This window comes from Mandrillus leucophaeus, unplaced genomic scaffold, assembly GCF_000951045.1.
Source record: "Mandrillus leucophaeus isolate KB7577 unplaced genomic scaffold, Mleu.le_1.0 Scaffold648, whole genome shotgun sequence".
In the NCBI taxonomy this organism is placed as follows: Eukaryota; Metazoa; Chordata; class Mammalia; order Primates; family Cercopithecidae; genus Mandrillus; species Mandrillus leucophaeus.
Window position 1 is genome coordinate 205,170 of NW_012107008.1, and position 6,107 is coordinate 211,276.

Sequence of the window (6,107 nt, forward strand, 5' to 3'; positions counted from 1 at the left end):
CACACACACACACACATATTCTTATTTGTTGCTTATTTTGCTTGTTAGTTTTTAAGGTAATTATTTTTTGAACCACCATACAAAAAATTAAAAATATCCTCAGGATCATAACAAGCACTTGTGCCTGCTTAGTGAGATTTTTATTGTTTGTTTGTTTCTTTGTCTTTGGCACTGGGCCTTCTGTTCTATGGGAAACTGCATATAAAACTTCTAACATGGGAGGGCCCTTTTTCTCAGGAGCCCAGGAGGAAGACAGTGTCACGAGCCTTGTCAGGTTGTTATCTTTAGAGCATATAGAGTGGATTCTTTCCTCCTGGTATCAGGTTTGAAGTGGGGTGGTGGAGGGGCTGTCAAATGACAATAATGTAATATTGTTTAAAATAAATATTTAATCAAAGTAAAAGCATGTGGGAGAAACATCTCTTTCACTTTGTTGACAGGTTGAATTTGCTTTCATTTAAAAAAAAGTTTGAAAGTCCTTGATACTACATACTTTGAAGTGATTAATCCACTGGAGTCATTACCTTCCTGAGTCATTGAGAGAGGAATGAGTGTGTTTGGGTGGAGTGGGAATTACTGGAAAATGGTGTGGGAGTTGAAATGAAAAAGTTTGGCATATATTATACATTTGGAAAAGAAGGATGTGTCAGTTTCCTGGGGCTGCCATAAGAACAGACTGGGTGGCTTAAAACGACAAACATTTGCTGTCTAACAGCTCTGAAGTCCAGAAGTCCCGAGCGGGCTGCCAACAGGGCCATGCTCCCTCTGAAACCTGCAGGGCTTCCTTCTTTGCCTCTTCCTAGCCTTTGATGGTTTGCCAACAATCTTTGGCAATTCTTGGTAGGTGGATATATTACTCTAACCCTCTGTCTTCACATAGCATTCTCCCTGTGCATCTTCACATCATCTTTCCTCTGTGTCTATCTATCTCTGTGCCCAAATTTCCTCTTTTTTGAGACTGAGTCTTGCTATGTCACCCAGGCTGGAGTACAGTGGCATGATCTCGGCTCACTGCAACCTCTGCCTCCTGTGTTCAAGCGATTCTCCTGCCTCAACCTCCCAAGTATCTGGGATTACAGGTGTGCACCACCATGCCTGGCTAATTTTTGTATTTTTAGTAGAGATGGGGTTTTGCTATGTTGGCCAGGCTGGTCTTGAACTTCTGACCTCAAGTGATCCACCCACCTCGGCCTCCCAAAGTGCTGGGGTTACAGGCGTGAACCACCACGTCCAGTCTCTCCTTTTTTATTAAATAAGACCACCACCATATTGGATGAGGGTTTACCCCTAATGACTTCATTTTGACTCAGTTACTTCTCTTCTCCTCAAAGGGTACTTGTGATTGTGTTTAGGGCTCACATGGATAATATATCTCAAGATTCTTAATCTTACCTGCAAAGTCTTTGTCATAGAAGGTGACATTTACAGATTCCAGGAATTAGGACCTGATATTGTTGGGTGCTATCACTTAGCCGATTGTAAGTCCTATGCGTGACAGACATGCAGCTACATCCTGGCATCAGGGATCCCCTCCACATTGGGCTGCCTGTCTTTCGGATAGGCCTTTGTCCCAGTGGGTGAACACTCTCCTTGTTATTACAAAGGCCCCTCCCATTCTCCATGGCCAGTGGCATGATAGCAGGAAGAACTTTGGAGACTGGTCTTCATGCTGTCAGAGATCTCTGATCTTAACAAAGCCACACTTAGCAATAAATGGCAGACCAGAGAATCTTGGCTAATTGCCCAGAGGTGCACTGAGGGGTGTGTGTATGAGCGTGGTGGCGTCACTCATCCTTGTTAAAGAGCCACATTTTCTCCCACCAACTTTAGAACTTGGCTTTTGCTCTGGACTCAGGGACAGCAGAGCACTGACTATGGGTAGAGGCTCACAAAAACCTCATTCTAACTGAGGTCCCTCTTACCTCTCAACAATAGAGTGTAGTATCCTTTCCTCAAGGTTCTGGTACCCTTGGAGTTCCACTGCCTGAAGGCCATAGGAGGGAGAAGGAAGCCACAGACTGGACTCAGGATTTCTTGCTATAGCTCAGTAGAGTAAATTATTAGTTCAGTGCTATTCTATGTAGGGCACTGAGGAAGGTTTTGCTTGGCTTTGAAGTCTTCCTTGAGACCTATTATATCTCGCTAAAAGCCTCAGGGAACATTTTATTCCCCCATCTTGATCCCTGGGATTTGGCTATGCTGTTTGCTATTGATAAGGCTTTGGGAAAATAGTGTAATTTAACAAAGGTTATTGGTTTTACTCTCCTGGTGCTTCTTTAATTAGACTGCTGACACCATGGAAGGCAGGGTTTTGACATTCAGAACAAGGGTTAGAGCTGTAGTTAGATCCAAACTTTGAGTCACTAAGGATCTAGGAGGTAACTTTTCTGTACCCAATTAGCATTTAAATTTGAATTAGTCAACGTGGCTCTTAGTATGAAGAATTTTACCTTCATTTACCTTTTCCAAACAGGAACTACAGTGGCACAAAGAGTTATCAATATATTAACAAAAATGTAGTTAATAGTAAAACACATTTTACTTCTTGTCTTGCTTTATTAATAGTTCTTAGTCCCTGTATACATTATTCTGAACCTGTCTTTATTCTCCATCTCTCCTCAGTCCTAGGAAAGTCACTTAATCCCTTGCCCTGGGCTATGTTTACTTTGTAGTTAATACCCCTTGATTCATTAGGTTGAGGGCAGATGTATTATCTTCGGAGGTTGGCCATATCTCCCCAGGTGTATCCTTTTTGAGTTCATTGTGCTTGGTTGTTGCCTTACTGCATTCTTAACACTGATTTCCATTTGGGAAATGTAACCAGTGAAGACACTGAGAACGGTATATGAACATCAGCTGCGCTCAGGCTATGATCCTGTGACACTGATGCTTTACCTCTGACAAAAGGCAGTGACCACAATAAATAAGTGAACAGATGGAATTATCTCTGTTTTAAGCTCTCTTCCTAATAGTTTTAAAATCATTGGCATCTACTATTGCAAGCAAACTCAAGCACCCAGATAATCACTGGCCAAAGTGCAGGTGAATGTTAATAGGAGACTCTGAAACTGTTGATCTGGCTCTAAGTTGAGAGATGGTTTTTCTGTGGACCCAGGTACTCATAGTTGTAATGCTGCTGAAGAATCACAAGCACTTGCTATATATAACATAACCTTTTTTTTGTTGTTGTTGATAAAATTATTCCTAAGTTTTTGTGATGGAATAAATACGTTTCATGTTTGCCATGCCAGACCCCTATTGACTTCTATAGGGATGGTACCATGTTTGGGAGGCCAAAGAGGAGACCCAGAGCCAGTGAATGAGACACAGGGTTTATCGAGGGGACTTACACATTACTTCTTTTCTTTTTCTCTCCCAAGATGGAGTCTCACTCTGCCACCAGGCTGGAGTGCTGTGGAGTGATCTCGGTTCACTGCAACCTCTGCCTCTCGGGTTCAAGCAATTCTCCTGCCTCAGCCTCCTGAGTAGCTGGGGTTACAGGTGCACACCACCACGCCTGGCTAATTTTTGTATTAAATTTCTGTATTTTTAGTAGAGACAGGGTTTCACCATGTTGGCCAGGCTGGTCACAAACTCCTGACTTTGTGATCCACCCACCTCGGCCTCCCAAAGTGCTGGGATTACAGGTGTGAACCACCGTGCCCTGCCCACATTACTTTTTTACAAACCGTAGTGGTTCTCCTATCCAGTGGCAGCAGGCTGGACAGGAGAACTGCTACTGTTTGTAAAAAGCATGCAGTTTATACAGCATTTTCACTTAGCACCCTCCCCTGAGCAGCCTCCACTGGCAATCTTCATTTAATCCAAAACAAAGGGCCTTGATCCCCTGTATGGCCTGTGTTCCATGGTACGGGCTGGGGTTCAGATGTTCCTCACAGATAAGGAATGAAACTCAGGGTTGGCCACTCCTAAATTCCTTAGGTTGGAATTTCAAACACATATTCTTCTTAGACCATAGTGTCATTCTCAGGGTATGCTTACCTTATTGCTATCAGGTGCATCTGCCATACAATGATGTCAAAAGAAAAGAATCTAAGTGACTGAATTAGAGGTGGTGTGTCAAGGGGCACCTGAAGACTGAAGACCAGATCACTGCCCAACTGAAGCAGAGTCAGGGTTTTGACTGGGTAGGGAAAGGTTGAAAGTTCAGTCATTAAAACAACTTACTGTTTTAAAAGTTTCTATCATTTTTTTTTTTTAAGCTACACCTGTTGGAATGGGAACTTGCGGTTTTAACAGGCAGTCATTTTAACAGAAACTTGCAGTTTGGGACTGTTCTTGCTTTCATGTTCCTTGCTTGGAGGCATAGCCATTGCAACAATATTTCTGAGGTCTTTTTTTTGGAAAGCCTTGTGGCTAGTAGAAGTACATAGGAGTGGGAGAGATAGGAAAAAACCAACAAGGCAGAGACTGGGATGATTTACTCTGTTGACAACAGAGTAAAGGGCATATTATGCAAAGGGCACTAATGCTTCCAGTCCTTTCCCACTTTAGCATTTTTTGAGAACTGCAGGGACACATGATTAACCTCAAGTGAATTCCATGTGTTGAAAGCTATAAATAAATTTGCTAAACTCAACTGTTGAGATTGAAGAATTTGGTAATTTTAGACATACCCAGTCTCTCTTTACTTAAGAACAGAGATAGTAAGTCAGCCCAGCCTAATGCAGCTGAAGGTGTTCAGTAACATTTATTGAAAACCTTCTTTGTGCCAGGCACTTTACATATATCTTAAAGATGGCTTAGGCTGGGCATCCTGGGTCATGTCTGTAATCCCAGCACTTTGGGAGGCCGAGGTGGATTCCTTGAGCTCAGGAGTTCAAGACCAGTGTGGACAACATGGCAAAACCCTGTCTCTACAAAAAAACACAAAAATTAGCCAGGTGTGGTGGCACATGCCTGTAGTCCCAGCTACTTGGGGGGCTGAGGTGGGAGGATCACTTAAGCCTGGGAGGTCGAGGCTGCAGTGAGCCATGTTTCTGCCACTGCACTCCAGCCTGGGTGAGAAAGCGAGATCCTATCTTAAAACAAACAAAAAAGATGATGTATCTACAAAGTAAAAAGTCTGAGGTTTAAATTTTTGAATAAATGTTCTACTCAGGTGTAAGTGGAACAAATGATTTTGGAGTGATTGTGAATGGTCGTTTTTACCTCCAGATGGCACTCATGTTGCTCATGGCCCTGTTTCAATGCTGTGTTGGATAAAATTTATAGGACTCTCTAAGTTATTTCACAATTTATGGACTTATTTTCATGTAGTTTTGACAATCCTATTGCATGTCTTTCAATTCCAAGAGTTATGTCCCCTTCTGGGCTTGGCAGGATATTACTTTGTCAGTGGGCTGGCAGTGGAAGTTGGGGGCCCTGGTTCCCTCTTTATATAACCCGTATCCCTGATGATATGCATTTACTAGAGATTCTCTGTCCAAGCAATTGTTGTCTTCTGAAGAGATCATAAGATCGATGACACACATTTATTCTTCTGCTGTCATTGTCTAAAACATAGAGAAAATTCTTCTTAGTCTGCCTCCAGAACTAGTATGATGAACCATAAACATTAAAAAATTTAGTCTCGTTGCTTTATGGTCATTTTGGATGAAAAAGAAAAGTAGTTTTAACAAGCTTTGTTGTCCACATTATTTATTGGCTTTAACTGTGAATTTAGCTGTTCTCAATCATCAATTTCTTTCTTTAAAGGAAAAAATTTCCCATTACTTAGGATAGACAAAAGGATATAAGAAAGAACGTCCACAGTGTTTTCTGCCTCGGCATGTACCATTGTTGGAATAAGGATATAAGCACATAAAGGGGCTACTTTGAAGATCATGGGTTTGTGAAGAACCACTCTGCTGTGAATGAGAAGGCATGTGTGCATAACATAAATCAGAGGTCTTGTGTCACAGCGCAGTGTCAAGGCCAGGAAGCAAGTACGATGAGTGGAATTACTGTCTTTGGTTTTAGTAAACTCTGGCTTTGGGAGAGGGAGACAAAGAGGTAGAAGATAGAGCAGAGAAGAAACAATTATCTCTTAGGATTAAGACTATCCAGGTATAGCTATGATGGTTCACCACCATATCTGCAAATTT